The sequence below is a fragment of the Anas acuta genome, chromosome 14, assembly GCF_963932015.1.
Source record: "Anas acuta chromosome 14, bAnaAcu1.1, whole genome shotgun sequence".
In the NCBI taxonomy this organism is placed as follows: Eukaryota; Metazoa; Chordata; class Aves; order Anseriformes; family Anatidae; genus Anas; species Anas acuta.
Window position 1 is genome coordinate 10251012 of NC_088992.1, and position 18351 is coordinate 10269362.

Below are 18351 nucleotides of genomic sequence, written 5' to 3' on the forward strand. Positions count from 1 at the left end.
TGAACATCTGCCACAGTAAGAGGACCAATAGAGATATAGACAGCACTCAGAAGTTTACAGGCAAAACTAGCTATGCCATCAGATGCAGTCAGTCTGGCAGAGACCAATAACTTTGTCTTTTGGGCTCAATAAATACTTTGTTAGAGTCTAGTGTTGGAGTAAACTAGAATCAGTTGCTCCAGGCTTGCTAAAAGAGATAAAGAACTTTTCTGAAGCATAGCAGGAGGGATGTGACCTATGAAAACAATGCTCCTTTCATGTGATATCGCTCACCCTCATGTGATATGTTTGTGGCTGTACCATATAGCAAGTCACAAAGAATTTACTACATTTCAGAAGTTGGCTTTATGGTCAAGATCTTGCCAAGATAAACTTTAAGCTAAGTCAGCTGATGTATTACAGCTTCTTGGCACTGTTAAAGTATAAGAAGCTGGCCGTAAATGCCATAGAAGCAGACTTACAACTGCTGAAGGTGACAAGAAAAAGGGGTTATATTGTATGTTGAGCCAGTTCTTGGACCTGTCTAAAATGCTAGCAAGCTTATGACTTTTTGTAGCTCTTAAAATGCTGATTTTCTACACGGGATTAGAGCTTGCCTTGCAGGTGATAATTTAGAAATTCATTGGTATTTTGAGACCTTAGACTGTAAAATTCACTATCTCAAAACCCAGATATGTCACAGAAGGTTCTGCTTTCTGACAGTGTAGACTTGTCTTTGTATAATGATTTATCTCACAAATGCAGTTAACACTGGTTTTATACCCTGCCTTTAAGTTTATGCATATCACATTATCTATAGTCTCATTGGCCTCAGGGTTCACCAAAACGTCCAAAATTCCAGCAATGCAGGCTCACTACCGTATCTGGTGTCTGTACAGTATCTGGTTGCCAGATACAGTACAACAGACCCATTATTTTGTTCTACAATCCTAAACTGTGCATAATTTATGTGCTAGCTAGTAATTCATATACCAGTATGATATTTTTTTGCATACATAGATGAGTGCTGATTAGTGTGATTAAGACTGCAAGAAGCTGGATGGAATAAATGGACATCTTTCTACAAAGCTCTATACTGTATTCCTTACTCTGGCAGTCATTAAACCTAAACACGGATAGTACTAGTGTTCAGAAAGCCTAATCACAGTTGAACACTATTGATATGTTAAGGCTTCTTCTGACAACTATATCTGACTGTTACTTCCTTCAAAACAGGCACTAGTTTTTCAATCTTGTGCTGTGCAAAAGTTAAGGAAAGACACTGTCCTTTCACACTGGTCTTATAGCTGACACTGAAAAAATGAGCTGAGTCTTGAAATGAGAGCTTCTGAAAAGGAGTATCTGGTGTAAAAGAAAGGGGTTCAAGCACATTTTCAAGCCTAAACACAACAGTGGCTGCAGAGATTTATAGGATGTTGTGACATCCTTTGGGAGCACCCTGGGACTGGTCATGCATATGGTGTTTATCCTAGTGCCACTGGATGCAGACACTAGTTCTCTACAGCACATCTGGGGACACCACATACCTGGCAGCTTAGTGGTACTAGCTTGTTAAGCAGTACATTGGTGGGCTGCCAGGTAGGCTGGGACATGTCCTCAGCTACCCTCAAAGTACCTGGCTCTGGGTTGTGCACTGATCAGGCAGTGCACCAAGCTCAGGGCAGCACAGACTTGCACGTCTTCATTTGAAGATTGTAGGCATTGTACAAAACTCTCGTATAGTTATGAATAGCTATTGTGAGTCACTGTGAAGAAAAGAAGCTGAAAGTAGTTAGGGAAGCTGGCACCTTTTCAAAAGGATTTGTTGTTCTGTATAGTTTATGTGACCTAAAGTTTAACCTGTTTTTATTAGTGTTTCTGTTAGACTAGTGTTGGACACAAAGATGGGAAAATGTTTGTGTTCTTGGCTTTTCCTGTGCATTTGCTAATAGTCACAGTCCTTCCCAACCTGCATCTTTTTACTGTCTGCTCCCCTCTTCTTGATGATGCTCCTCATCCAGGCTGCCCAGTGTGACAAAGCTGTTCCCTTGATTTCCAGGGGAAAGTGACACTTGCCAACTTGTGACCAAAGACCATAGTGAATTTGAGGATGTCACCAGGCCAAGGCTGATTTCTGGGTTAAGTGTCTGTCCTTTCTGTAGAACAGATGAGCAAGGGCTGCTCAAGATTTGCATTGGCTAAAGGTGAACAGAAACCTGCAGAGATTCAAGCTGATGATCTGTCATCTATTTTTATGGCAGCTGGTGGATCAAGCTGACCTGTTAATTGAGAATTTTTGTATCTTGCACATGGGGTTGATCCTATTTAGAGGGGATAAATGAGAGGAAGAATTTTTTAATCGGAAGTTGCAGAGCTAAGTGAGCATGGCAGTGGGAGAAGCCTTCAGGGGCCGACAAAATTGCAAAGCTGCACATTGCTTAGTGGACTCTCTGCCTTCCTGGTCTCTGTGCAGCTATTTTGGAGCAGAGCAAGAGCCACAAAAGCCACAATGGGCTCAGTTCCCTCCACTGATGGCCTGACCCTCTAGTTTGCTTTTCCCAGTGCAACGGTGACAATCCACTAACCCTGCCCCAGTCCACACGTGAGCTGAGGGCAGTCAAATGCATTTGACAAACTTCAGTCATCTTCTCTGAGCTAAAGATCAAAGGTAAATTTTCTTGGAGCAATAACTTGCAAATCTTGAAAAAGAACTATATTAGCATCAACAAAGGGATTAATTAGTCTCCCCTTGAAGCCTTTCAAACACATACAGCCGGTTCACTGTAATGTCAGCTTTCTTTATTTCTTCCCTATGCATTACCAGCCCTGCACCCCCTTTTGAAAAAAATAAATAAATAAATAAATGCTATTTTCATATCAATTTGAGCTATTGAAAGAGGAGAGGAAAAGGTAAGCAGGCTGAGCAACCAGACTGTGTAAAGCACAGATAACAAAACAAGCTTTCAACAGTCTCTTTCAAGCTTTTGTGGAAATGAGAGATAACAGCTGAGCAAACTCTTTGTAGGAAATTTGTAGCATGCAGGGATGGAGTGTGCTGGTTCTCTGTGGTGGGATGTCAGGAGAGGTGCTCCCTCGGTGAGTGTGTCCATAACAGACAGGGCTGTTCTGCAGCCTCTGTTTGTGTTCTTTCCCCATAGATGTTTCCCAAACCAAATTTCTTCAAAGACCTCGTTTATGCATCTCCATCAAGCTGTAGCAGTCCTTTAAAAATAGCTATTGGCTATTTAAAAATAGCCATTAACTATTTTAGAGACAATGTCAATTAATATGTGAGTAAAGCTTCCTAATTTTCCACATTTTTTCTAGGTTTTGTGATGAAAACTTGCATTTTTTTAATTGAATGTTCACTCCTGTGAGGTTTCTCCAATACTGTATGCTCACATGCATGAAAGAGTAGTTTGACACCCAGGTTTTATGCATTGCCACATAGACGAATGGTGTGAACTGCAAAATGCACACAACTGTGTGAAGAATTGGCCCAGCTTTGCCGATAGTGAAATGCAGAAGTCAGGTTCAGGTCTGATTCTGTGGTGTGACAAGTAACATTTCCAGTTGACTTTATCCAGGCAATGAAAGGGGGAGGGGGCTCAAGGTTCTTGGCAGAAGTGATACAGAAGATGACTGTCCTATCTATTAAAAAAAAGATTGACTTCCACTCAAAATGAACCTTCCAGGGAGACCAATGTAATATGCAAACGAATAGCACAATGGATGCTCATCTCCAGAGACATCTGTTCAAATCCTAGCTTCAAATCGCAAATTAAAAAAAAATCCTGTTCGTGTTATCCTAGTACCCATGTGTGCTTCATAAAAACAGCAGACGACTTGCAGTCTGTTCAAGCCACCCTTGTGCCTGCAATGAGGTAGGGCAGAATTAGGGCAGATATGATAAGATTTGCTAGTATGCTGGCAGAGCTAGTGCTATTTACTTGCTGATAGACCCTTGACATGAATAAATAGCTTTCTATTGCTTGCTTTTGTAGACTAACACTGAAGCTCTTCCTTTAGCCTTTTTTCTTTTCATGCAATCTGAAAGACCCTGATATCTTTAAGACCTCTTTCCCTTTGTTTTGGGGGGACTTTATCAGAGTATAGTGGCATAAGTCTTATTTTCAGAGAAATCAGGTAAGAAAAAAGGAAATAAACTTACCAGTTAAATATGAAGACATCCAAAAATTTGGAGTGTCAGAGAGACAGCAGGGGATGGAAATGCATTTTTCGGGGTTAACTAGGTGCATTAAAGGGAATGCAAATTGACTACTTCTGAATATTACTTTTCCACTTGGCATCAAACATTCTATATTGGAAATTCAATAACTAACATCAGTGCCCATATTCAGCATAATTGTCATGACTGAGGCTTTTACTCATTGTACTTGGAAGCTTCAGCATTTGCAAGTAGCTTTCATATAAAATAACTACATTCATTGTCTCTCCCTACTTCCATTTAAGCTCCAAAACACTCACTGATGGTGAGTACGCAGCTGAAATTTCTGTCAGCTGAGGATTTACATTCTGGGCTTAGGCCAGCTTTGACTTGGAGGGGAGGTTCATCTTATTCATGAGAACAAAGAAAATACTGAAGAATACCATGCAGTGGCGAGGCTGTCAAATATGAACTGCTTTCTTTGTCTTGCTCTGTTCAAAGGTTCCTTCCACATCACTGACCTTTGCCATGTCTCAGAGGGTAGCACTGACACTCAATTTGGTCTTGCAACACTTTAATATTAATGTTTTTTTTTACTTAAGGATGAAGGGAGAGAAATTTGGCACTTCTGGCAAGGTAACTGTAAGCACAAACACGTTTATTCCCATTAGAATAAATCACTTAAGTTCATTCTCAAGTGTTTTGTTTAATGAGCACTAATCACTTTGCAAAAGCTTTCTGTGTATATTTGGGTGAGCCAAAAATAAATCTGTCTTGACTCTTAACTGTCCCCCAACAGATACTGCCTTTTCTTTAGTTTGCATTGAATCTGTTGCTTTGAGAGCATTGTATTTCTCAATACTGGCTCTGCTAGTTTTAATATGTTTGGTTAATAACAGACCATAGAAGTAGATTGGTTCAGCAAATTGTTCTGCATCTCATAATATATCAGCCGCCTGTTTAAAGTATTTTATGCAGAACACTTTGTATGGCAGTAGTAACCCTCTTGTAACCCTGAATGTTGAAGAAACCAAAAGAAACAGAGGCAACAAAATATATGTAACAAAGCATCCCTACAAGTATATGCCCTTTGCCCAGATGCGCACAAGCTTAAGAACAGGCATTGTTTGTGTCAGAATTTGGCCTTGGTTTAAAGGTATGTCCCAGAGATGTCATATGAATGGTATAAAGATTTATAAGGATTTTCTTATATTGCATTTTAAATACTGAATGTGCAGAGGTCATATGTAATCATGACAGGGATTAAACTTGAGAAAAATACCTTGTACCTACCAGCTGAGTAACTAATGTAAGCCCTGTAGAGAAGACAATGTACCTGAGCTCTGGAACCTGAGGAACATCTTGGCTCTTCTGCAAAAAGGAGTATGTCTGTTAACTTCTGCTCTGAACTTGCCTACTTGCCTGGTACCAGGGAAGTCTTTTTTTTTTTTTTTTTTTTAATTTTGACAGTAGTTCAAAGTCACTTTATGTTAAAGGCAGGCAGATCTAAGAGGAGGAAGAAGCAAATGAAGTGATATAAAGAATACAGGTGATGTGATTCAAAGGGCAGTTTATGAGCACTTGCAGTAGGGTTTGAGATGGATATGAACTGAGCAGGACTGCTTGTATTAGTGCAACAATCTTTTATCCTGACCTGACCTGATGAGATTTTCACCTGTGAGCATGGATAAGAGAGAATATCATAGATGCCATACAGATTTAAATTAAATTTTGTGGGAAGAGTCAAGTGATCCCTGTTGAGATGACCATGTTGGGGTCTTGAATGATGGACAGAATGGTGGTTTCTCAGCAATGACTAAGGAAAGTGGGCTTCTGGTCAATCTCTGCTAATGATGCATCATTGGCATCAGCTTCTGCATCCTGATGGCTGCCTGGAAGAGCTATGCCAAATCAAATCTGTGAGGAAGACTCCTACTAATTTCAGGGACCTCAAAGGTGTTTCTAAAATCTGTTTAGAAGCCTGTTGGTGCCATGGAAACACTTGTGTACTTGTAGCTACTGCAAAGGGATGAAGGACACACAATTTTTCTTTTATTATTGCAATGCTGATTCAATCTGCAGACTGTGCTGTAAGATATTTAGTCCAGACAACAGCTCCTGAAGCCCATGGTGGCTGCGTGCTCAGAGCTGGCCAAAACACACTTGGCACCTGGTCCTGTGTAGACATGGTTGCCCCATCTATCTGGTTTAGAAAGCACTTGTATTTGCATATCAAAAAATAATCATGGTTAATAGGAGTGACAGATACTTATTACTTCTCATTTCAAACACAGGACTAATTGTCTTCTGTCCCTAGTAAGCAATTTAAAGAAATGTTGGTGCAGGAAGAATTAGATAATGAAGCTCTTTTCATCTGACACTTACGTGTAATTTACTTCTAAATCAACTCCCCTGGGAGGTGGCACAAGCTGTGACAGTGCAAAGAATATTTTAATGGTTTTGGCAAGAAGTCAAAGCAGAAAAATTTCCACGTTTTGATTCTGGACCCCTAGTGGCTAATATTTCAAAACAGAGGTTCTGGGGGTGGTGTATTAAATGCAACATGGATAACTGTTACAAAAGAAAACCTATGGAGAAAGTATAGGAAGAACCGTTATCGGTTGACTTATGCTTCATCTTAAATCTAGGAGAAAAGAAAACCACTTCAACATATCAATGCATAATTTATTGCTTTGCTATTCTCTTTATATGAGCATATGTTCTTACAGAATGCCATTATAGTAGTCATCAGTCTTTTGCATGGCTGCTTAGTCCAGGTCAGGAGTTAAAGAGTGGTGCTAAACTGTACAGGATGAGTCAGTTTAGCCCTCTACAACTGGATTAAATATTCTTACCATATTAAGACATTTGAGTGTTGTCCAGATGAAGTAGAGTAACAATTGTTACTTCCCAAGGTGAAATAACAATGCTTAGAAGAATAGTCTTGTCTTCAGACCTTCTTTTAAAATGTTCCTCAATGCCTTGGAGGAGTGTGGAAGAGATGGGCCTGGTCCTAGTGAAGGCTTTGAAGAGAGAATGCTTTCTCTGCATCTGAAAGGCACTTGGGTGTTTTCTGTGCCCAAAGATATTTTGCCAAGAAATGGTTGGTCAGTTCTAGCCATTTAATTCCTGGTAGTAAAGCACAAGGAAGGGGAATTAATCTCTAAAATTGTACTATGCCGTCTCCCTTTGTTACAGAGCTCCATGCGGGCTCTTAAATCAGCCTAATTTCATTCAAGTCTTACTCTGCAGCTGCTGTTAAATTGAATCCCTGAAGAGAATATAAGTTTGGAGGCATAAGAGGGCAGAACAGAGAATGTTTCTTTAATTGTTATTATCCACCACTCCGAGTCACTAGTGTAGAGGAGTAATTAGGGAATTGTGGTATATTTCAGTAAAAGCACCATTTCCCTCCCTTCCCTCTCCTCTTCTGTGGAAACCATATTTCAGGGTTTGTCACATTTATAAGCCCAAGCAAGAATCTCATATGCAATAATCCCAACCTAATCATATCTTAACTAAGCCCTTTCTGAGGAGATTTATGGTGACTGAAAGAAGGCAATAGTAAATAACCATAATAGCAGGCACAGCGAGACATTGGGCCTGTACTTCGTGACTTTTTTACTTTGCACCCCTTTTGCATCTGGCCGGGGAACAATTGATTCTTTCTTTGTTGCTACCCAGGAGGTGAAGTTCCCAGTGCACTGCAGTAAACAGAATTGCTTTGGGATCCCCAAAACATATGTGCTGCTTTTAACACGGCAGGGAACAGCGCCAGCATCACCCAGAAAGAACAGCCAGTACAAAAAAGCTGAAGGCTACAGCTTAACAGGCTGTTCCCCAAAGGCAGAAACTGCACAGGGAACCAAAAGGACTAAGATTCAGGCAGCCTGGCAAATACAGTATATAATCATTTGGGCTCAAAGCATGGAGCTGATATAACCACTTTTTGATGTGGTATGATCACACGTGTGATGCAAAAGAAAAAAAAATACCTACATGAGTGTGTACTTTTCAGCAAGTTTGACCTGAGTAATTATGGGAGAATTATACTGCACTGACCTCAGCCCAAACTATTTTAATTTGGGCCTCTATTCTCTGTCCAATTACCTCTGAGATTCTGGCTGCAGGGTTGCCAGCAGAGAAGAGGGAATGTCTTTGGGACAGAAAACCAAGGGGAAACAGAGCACATAAAGCAGTTTCAGTAACCAAGTGTTTCCCAGGGTGAAAAGAAGGAATATAGCCATAAATAGGTTTTAATACAAATTTTGGCATAATGTAGTTCTACCTGTAAACTTCAGCATGGGGTTGTTGAGATGTCTACAGTGCACATTAGAAGGGAATATGGAACATCTGAGATCAGCATGTACAGTGCAGTCTTAGATGGGATGATGGTAGTTGCTCACTTGCCCGCAAATATGTCAAACAATATGAAGGAAATGGCCAAGAGGACTGGATTATGTCCACCTACAGGTATTGCCTAGCCATATTCCTGAACTTTGGCTAATTTTTCTATTTCATAGAGACCAAGGAAAGCAAAATAACTTTTTTCATCAAATCTGAGAAATATCCATTATGTTAACAAATACAGCCCTTGCACAACCACTTAATTTGTAGAAACAGCACACCTCAGAAGCACACTGTAAAGGTTTTATCAGCAAAACTTAATCAGCCTCAGTTTCCCTTACTGCTGTTTCCAGCAACAAGCAGATTAGGCAGAGCTACTCATACAAATGCCTTTTATCTTGCTAAGCATTGCTCTTTGTATTTGCCTCCTGGACCCATGTTGTTGAAAACTGAACTTTTTATCTTCCAGTTGGTAAGAATTAGTGGTTTTCTGCTCTCAGGCTGCACAAGAACTATTTTCTCCAAGCTACCTTAGAAAGACTGAACTTCCACAGGATCAATGTGTAGTACTGATAAATCCACTATCTCTGGCTTCCCATCTGCTAACTGCTCCTCAGTCTGGATATCCAGCTCAGTGTTTGAAATTCATTGGATAGACTTCTGTAGTGAGCAGACTTCAAATCGCTGCTGCTTTGCTTCATGAATTTGCTACAAGAAATAAGGACAGTTCAAGAAATAAAGATAGCCTCATGTTAAAGCATTTTTTACAACTGAAGGCCAATAAACATGTTCCACAGCATGAGGTTTGATTATTCTTTGATTATATCAGTGTCATATTAATGTAAAGCTGTTCATTTAAGTAGGGGTACATCAGATACAGCAAGTGCTTTAAATAAAGTATAAGTCAGTCTGGTACTTCCCTGAGGAGTCCTTTTCGGCTCTCTCTTGCAGGGAAGGATGGCAACAGCATCAGGAGAGCAGAACAAGAAGGAAAACAAGTAAACATCCTTCAGTGAAAACCCACTGTCCTTCCAGGATCAGTGACATCCCAGGGACTGTTAGACTTGCATGTTCATATGCCTAGAGCTGGACTGTGGGATATGGATGTTGATTAAAACTCCTTGCTGTGTCTACTCACCCCGGGTGTCCAAACCAGCTTGAGGTTGCTCCAGCTGTATCTGTTAGAGGAGAGCTGGGAGTTGTGAGTCTGCAGGAAAGACTTCAGCTGTTGGACATGGACAGTCCCCGAGTGCCTCTTGGGGGAGAGTTCAAAGCAGCTTGGATTCATCAGAAGCTTAAATAGCACAGAAAATCTTTCAAAACAGCATTGTACCCCAGCATTGTTGGAGGGACATTGCTTTGGGAGGTGTTTAGCTGCTGTGGCATTAGTGAAGTTCTGTCTTGAGTGGGACAGCCTTGTACCTCTTTTTTGCCCAGCAGAGATAAAACAGCTTAAGTGTATCAGGTGGGGCTAATGCTCTAGGAGCCCAATGAGAAAATGGCTTGAATGGAAAGAATAGCTGTTTTCAAGATCTGCAGGATTTCACTCAGAAACCCTGCTATGTTTTAGAGATGGTCCTGTTGCTGGTCATCCTTTCTTTGTAGCTTTTCAAATATCTGGTAGGAAGTCAGTGGCAATTCTCATGTTGATTCTAGTGGGGCTTTATCTCAACATTTATTTACCATCTCTTTTTCTAAAGCAGCTAAACACAGGTTATCAAATACAACTGCTATTTCATCACACCCTTAGATCACCACATCTAGATTGTTCAAGATCTGAGGGACACCATACAGGAAATACAAGGTTTCACTTACTGCAGTCTCCACCAGCCTTGAAGATGACTCTTCCTCGTCCACAATAATAGAATATTGACTGTGTGGTTTTGCCAGTTTTGGCCTGCTTTTTTTCTGCTGAATACAGCAATTTTAGTTATTATCAATCATGAAACATGTAGGTTCTCAAAATGAGAGGATAAAACATGCACTGGCTCTAATGTTTGTCTGTCCAGACAGCATAGTTGGCTTCATGAAGATTCCTGTGATTTCTTTATAATTTCATGTATTTATCACAAAAACAAAACTCTGCAATATTTTCATTGTATATCAGTGTCTCCTTTCACTTCTGTTCCTAAAAACATTAAATCAGCACCAGTTTTCTATAACTCTTACCTGTTTACTCTCTTCTCCCTAAATCAATAAGCCTTTGCAGCAAAGTCTTATTTCAGATAAGCAGGCAGTAGCTGCAAAGCTCTTGTATTCAATGATGCTTAGGAGTTCTGATAAGGTAGTATTTTTTTTTTTTGAGAGAGAGAGATGGTGAAATTCGGAAAACGCTGCGGTGATTTCTGTCAAGCAATATTTCAGATTCAATGTCCTATAGCAGAACCAAGAGGTTTTGCTGAATATTTGAAACACTAGGTACTTTTATGCAGAAAAGGAGCTGTGCAAGTCCTCACTGATTAACTGCAAAAGACTTCCTAGTATTAGGCTGTACCCTCGATGGGATAAGAGCATACAAAATTACTGTATTTTAAACCTTTTTAATGGTGGTTAAATTCTTCAGTCTTTGATTCCATGAGTGTCTGTTATCTTTAAAAATAAATAAATAAATAATGTAAAGGAGAGGGGAAGAGAAAAGGTCAAGGGAAAAGGAAAAATATGTCAGGATAGTGTAAGAAATGCCCTGGGGAGGTGGCAAACACTTCTGCAATTAGCAGTGTGAAAATGGCAGATTTGTTAGTGATCTCCATGCATTATTAAAAGCAGCAGAAACAAGAGCTGCCTACTGTTCTCTCTCCTGATATAGATAGTTTCCTTATTTTTCCCTGTTTTTCTTCTCAGCTGGTCACTTTATCTGCCACTCTGGCTTTGTTTCAAGCCTGGCTGGGAAAATTGTCCTGGGCACTGGCTCTGAGCATCAACATTTTTTTTTTCCCTTCCCCAGTCAACTGCTTGGCAGCCACATCCAAGATGTGATCACCCCTGTCTCAGCCCAGATAAGCTAATCCTTGTTTGCCTGGCAGGGCCAGAGCTTGGTGATGGAGCAGCTTCAGGCCCTGTGGGAGATGGTCATCCCACACCTTTTCTCTTTTCAGTGTATTACCTTAATCCTTAACAAGCTTGCCCTCAGCAAACTCATGCAGAGACAGGAGATGTGGGTGAGCAATAATCTTCCCTCCTGCTCTTGTGGCTGGCTTGGTCTGACCACATTATCTCCCTGCTACAGACAGGGCTATTAGTATATACCTTCATCCTCCCAGAAACAGAACTGTCTCCATCACTCCTCTCCCTGTGCCAGAGCTGTACCTGCTCTGAATATATTCTCAGCTCCCTTCTTCCCCTGGTGCCAGCCAAACCCCAGCCTTTCTGCACTTGCAAACTCTCAGCACTTTCTGCTACAAATCACCGTGCTCAGTTTTCAGTCCTCTGCACAAGGGATCCAGCATCATACCTGCTGCGCTCCACATTGCAGCTTCCCTTCAGTCTGGAGCGCTTTGAAGCACAGCTAATGAGAACTTAATAATGACACCATCTGGACACTAAACTACATCTTTTCACACAATTTGTACCACTGACAGTGCTGGTATAAGGAAGTGGTACACGCACAAATGTCATGAAACAAAATTGTTGTATTGCTGGAACTTGTTAGGCTGGTACAAAGAACATCCCACTTTGCGGCTAACTGCTCTCACACCAGGTTTTGTACTGTTATGTTGGTAAATAAGCTACACAAAGCACAGACATTTTAAGCAGTACAGAGTAGCTGGCTAGGAAAGATGTCACTGAATTTCCAGAGGGCAACAGCAAAGAGCTGTCTTCAGGGTGTTTCAGTAATGAAGACTCTCAACAGCAGTCATCTGTAGAGAAAACTGCTTAAGCACAGTCCTTCCTCTGGAAAATACCACTTGGTGCAGTGTGAGGATCCTCTCCAGCCTCCCACTTCAGCTCCTCTGTGTAGTTTTGCAGGGCAGGTCCCAGATGTCCCTGGATGAATTGGAAGATGCTGTGAAATTCAGGTTTACCAAAAGATGGGGCTAGAGACCTCCTTCCCCTGGACAAGCTGTCCAGCTGTCACCATGGGTGCCCTGGCCCCAGAGCAGTTCCAGAGTCCTGTTTACCCATGTGTAGCACTATAAAGTGTTATAATTTCAAGCTGCTAGGCTTCAAGGAACAATTCTGTTAACAGGCAAGCACAGTCAATTCTAGAGCCATCATATTTGAATTTTAGGGATCTAAGCCTTTTGAGACAGGTGAGACAGGACAAGATATGTTGGGCCTCCTGGACATATATGTTAAATTGTGATTCTTTCTTGCAAGAGTGGAAAGCATCATTTCTGCATGCTTCTTCAGTAGCAGCACAAAACAAAAACTAATTAGGTCAGTTCAGCTCAAATAGGAGCTGTAATTTGCTAGCAGCTCAGCTGTTAAAGTGAAAAGTTGTTCATTATGATAGACAAAAACATGTTACTATGGAATCACCCTATACAATTACACTTATATGGTGCCAAAAAATGTTAGTTTTTATTAGTCCTACAAATGCCCAAATGCAGGTGTTTTCTCAGAGGTCCTTTGCAGCTCTTCTATGTTGTGTTCAGAGATGTGAGAACAGACTAGAGGCTTCTTGTCTTCCTGCATTCACAAGAACTCTTGCATACCATTGATTTTTTGAGAGGAAAATGTGTTGCTTGTCACAATCCAGCTCCTCCATCTTCAAAGCACCTTGGCAATCTTGAAAACTTACCTGGATTTTTTTTCTGAAAGTGGCTAGATTTTCCTTTTCTCTGCACAGTATGATTTATCTGCCCAGAGTAGAGATGGATTGACAAAACCGCTGTGTGGAAGAGGGAAGCTTTCTTTATCATTGCTTTTGCAATATAGATTTTACAAATTGACAACAGGGCTTAATCTCTGAATAAGTGAAGTTAAGTTCCAAACAATTGTAGCTCCTCTTAGTTGACAGGCTTGTACTCAGATGTTGTACAGGGAGGCTGCATAATAACAAACTACTACTGTTGCTTGGATTTTCAAGGCTGTCTGGATATGATAGTTCAAAATACTCTAATACCTTGGTAAGTTGTTGCTCTGTATGTATCTGCTTGCCTTTAAGGGCTGCATAAGCCCTTGCAAGATCAGAGTTTAAGAATTAGGCCTCCAAGCTTGAGTTGTGATGGGAATTGTGTGCCTACTGCGTAAGCTGCTTTCAAAATCCTATCTTCACTATTCTCTATTAACCTGCTGGGACAAAACTGATCATGAGATATTTGCACTGAACTTCTTTCATGACGTATACACTTGTTGCATTCAAAGCAGTCAAGTCATCCTTAATACAGGCACTGTGTTCTTATTCAGTTAGATGCAAATATCATCACTGTACTGTCACAGGCAAAGATGGAAAGAAAAGTTGGTGTCAGGCATAATTCTGTATTTCCTGGAGGCTTAAATTGGTTTAAGATAGACCTTTCACACCAATGGGATGACTTCTGGATTTCTGCCTTTGGAGAGGAGAGGTCAACACGAGTTTTACAAGTAATTTATCTGAAAAAATGCTGTCAGGGTTCATAGACCAAGAACTGGAAATATTCTGCTGTTTGAAAAGTTCACATTTTTCGTGCTGTTTCTAAGCAAATCTATCAGAGCTCATCTTCCTAAAAATAAACCAGCAGATGCAGCCCAATATGTCTGAGCCCCTCTAAAATATACACTGAGTACACAGTATCTGAGACATGTTACTATGAAGAGCTGGGGAATCATACCCTATAAATATTTGTAGGTATCTAAACATATAAAATCTGGCAGTCAGTGAACCTTCACATTGAGGGCTTGATTCAAGATGAGCCTCTATTGATGCTGATGGAGCTTGAATCATAATTGTCTGCATAAACAATGGGTGGATTATTTGCAGAAGTGCTCACTGAATATGAAAAGATCTCACACGGTTTGGAAGGATATTCACTCTTCCTTTTAATTCTTAGCTGGTAGGTTTTGTCATGTTCATTTGCAGATAGCTGAGGAAAAGAATTTTTACATGCTATTAAGTTTCAGCAAAGACAATGTGAACAGTCTGTGACTGATCCTAGACAGCATCAAATGAGGATTGGCCACTGCTCAGATAAACTGGTTAACAAACTACACGGCAAATGTGATCTGAACTACTCCAGAAAGGGGAATGGCAAAGAATTACACTCAGAGTATGGACTGTAAAAGCAGGAGCAATTTAAGGATGAATATGTGAGGCAGCCTCAGCAACCTCACTGCCTAAAGCAAGCAGGAAAAAAGGTACTCCATAAAAGGAAGTTGTGCAGTCATGGGAAGAGAGGTATTTCCACCTGGGCAGGGATGTGATGAGTTTCTACATGGACTCTGCAAGAGATGAACAAAAATAATAAAGGAGGATGAACATTCTTAAAGGGGAAAAAATACGTTAAATACTTTAAGAGCACCTGTTGATAGCAACAGCACCAGTTCTAGTCAAGGTGTAACGAACTACAAGAATAAATGTGCATGTTTGCACCATGAAACAGGCTGAGATTTCCTAGGTGGTGTGGAGGGATTTGCACAGTCACATCAATAAAAGTAATCCTATTTAGGTTTCAAGCTCAATTTCTGATATTCAGATATATAAAATTATCTAAACACTACCTTGCAATTGACAGGTACCAGGACAAGGTCAGTTAATCGCAACAAAATGGAGGAGGAAGGGTAGGGTTATTCTGATATACGTGGTTCAGAAATGAGCATGTTTGCCAGGGTTTCTGCTGATTATTGCTTCTCCTATCTTGCAGTGTTAAAAGCAGCTCTGTGTGGGTGTCGTGGTGTGGGAGGCAAGCATGAAGAGATGGAGCTTTTGCTTGGCTAGACTGCCAGGCAGAGGGCCATCAGAAGGTTGAGTAAGAATTTGCTTTCCTTGTAGGGAGTGGAAGAATTACTGTGACCAACTGCATGGCCCTGGACTGCAATATAGACTTGAGCAGTATTAAAGAAGCTAAATTATTCTAAGAGGAGGACAGTGATCAACCAGTTTGGGCAGAGAATTTTAAAAAGGAAAAAAGGTCAGAGAAAGATGAAGAGCTCTGTAAGGATGCAAAAGCCCCAGGGAAAGAAAAATTCAGATACCGGAAATATGTATTTACCTAAAATTTGCATTTTTTTAAATCTGACAATCATACATTTAGGATATAAAGACTCTGAAGTGATCACATAATCCATCCTCCTGTCTCAGAGGAGGATCAATTACTCTGTTGCTTCTGGCAGATTTCTGTTAGCCTGTTGTTGAAGGCTGTTCAGCAATGAATCCTTCACAGCCTGCAGGAAGTCTTCTCCATGACTTTACTACTTATTGAAAGCTTTTCCTGATGCCTAACCTATAACATCCTATAAAGTAATCTGAGCCAGTTCTTGTCTTAGCTTGCACAAATGCAAGTAGACTTCCTGCCACTGCAGCTCTCTTCAATATTCATTGTGCAACGTTCTCTCAGACTTTTTTTTTTATGCATATTAGTTTTTGTTAGAGATGAGATTTTTCTATGCTTTAGGCTGCAATTCCGTCTCTGCACTTGATCCATTTATTTTATCTTAAGTGTAACTTCCAAGCACAGAAGACTCCAGCCATAAGTTTTCCAGGACTGGACAGTAATAGTTCAAGGTTCTCTCAGTCTTGTGGTTTGACTTGCTTGATGCTTGTCTTTCTTGCCATGGTGCAATGTTATTGTTTTCTCGTGGTCTGCTGTTGCTCCCCCTTTTTTCTCTCAGCAGACAAGTTCTCCGATCTACTGTGCATATCAAACACAAAATGCTATAGGAAGAAAAAAAAACTGTCACCCTGTGGTAAAGTTGAAGCATCTCATCTGGGTCTGCAGATACGTTTTTTCCTGTAAAGTATAGAGATGATAAAAACTTAGCCCTCCTAGGAAGCATCCTGTGTAAGAATGACACAGTTTAACATAGGTCATCTGAGCAAGTGGCAAACTCTGGATGTGTTGCCTGTGGCAGACAGTGTTCTCCTGCAGGCCTGCGTACAGGGAAGGTGTATAAGGGTTCCATAAGATAAAGCCCCTCCAATTTCAAATGCCTCGTCAGCCTTTCCCCTGCCACAAGCAATCCCTCATTAGGATGAGGCAGACCTTTCCCTCTTCTCTCCTGATTTCCTGTCCTTCTCCATGCTGTGTGTCCCAGAGCAGTCTCTGTGCCTTGAGCTGGGCACAAATCTGCTGCGGAAGAGCAGCTGGAAAAACTGATCATTTCTGGGGACAGAAATCATTTTTGCCTTTACAAAAACATTTTGATTGTGACAATATCTTCTATGGAGTATTCCAGCAGGATTATCCCAGGGCATCTAACACCTAAATATAGGTCTTCAGTATATCAGTAATGGTGTTTGGGGAACAGGCCATCAATCTTCTTGTGCTGTTAACATGGTGCTAGTCATAAGCATGGAATCAGCTTAGTCCCCTTCTCTCAGACTTTTACAGCATCACCTATAATATCTCTAGTGGCTAATTTAAATCAGTTTTGCAAGAAATATGTAACTTTAAAGCTTAGAAATAGGCCTTCCACTGATTAGCTGAGTTTTGTGATGGAAGCTGTTATCCCAGACGGATGCAATTAAAGCCATCCCCATGAGTATGTGCTGCAGTGGGATGGGATGAGTATTCATGATGGGATGAGTATTCATCTCACTCAGCTGCGGTCATTGGGAACTGGAGGCTGGGTGCAGAACACCCCAGCTTCCTCTTTAGCCAGCAGGGAGAAAAGTCCTTCAGTGGAGGCCTATCCATCCTGACTAATTTTAGGAAAGGTGGAGGCCTATCCATCCTGACTAATTTTAGGCCAGACAGCTTAGACAAACTGAGCTGGCTAAGGGGATAAGCAACGTTCCCCATTACGGCTGATGTAGAAGTCTTGCTTAATGATTAGTCTCCACATTGAATCATTTTCAAATTACCCAGCTCACTATAAAATTCCTGAAGTGTCTGGAATTAATACACAGGAGCATGTAGCCACACATGCTGTTTGCAGGGTACAAAGGATCAGAGGTCTGTACAGTCCCTCCCATGTCAGTGTCTGCCTCATGGCAGGAGCTTCTGGGGACAAAGCCCCACACAGTGCATTATTTGGTGTCTGCTAGACAAAAGAAATAACATTTTGGTCTTGTACAGCGCTATTCTTCCTTCTCCCCTGCAGGTGCTCGCCTGTCTCTGGCCCAAAGCATGAAGGTCAAGAGCTGCTGCTTTTTTTTATCCTTCTCAGTGACTTGCTGCAGGTGCTAATCCAAGTCATATAAATGCCTAATCCTATTTTGAGTCTGACTTGTTAGCCCTGTAAAATGTAACAGTTCACAGGTGTTCGGAGGAATAGTTTAGCACATTAGCACACTTTTTTGGTGATTATTTTCATGGAGCTCTTTAAATAACCATTAAGTTTTGACAGCACCAAGCAGAGGCAGCAGCTATTTAAAAACAGAATGAGGAGAGGGAAAAAAGCAGTTCAGTTGTAAAAGTAAGCAGCAGAGCCCCGGACAACCCACCTCTCCTTTGTGATCACACTGCTGGTTTGGGGAAACCAGAGCTTGTTTGGCTGCTGCAGATCTAGGGCAGGTTTACTGTTGACTTGCATGTCGTTCCTTTGCCCTGGTGATACTGCTGTTCTCCTTTCTGTGCAAATTTATGATAGCAGATCCTGACCCAAAACTGTGAGTTAAGGATAAATCTAAACCCACTCTTAATCTTAGCTTCTTTTCCCAGCTTTTACATGTTAACATACAGCTGGGCTGGACACTAGAGCTTGCTGGAGGCTATGTCCAGCTGTGGCTGTCTCTCCAGCACCCACCAGGCTCTGGGACTGGTGAAGGATCAGATGTA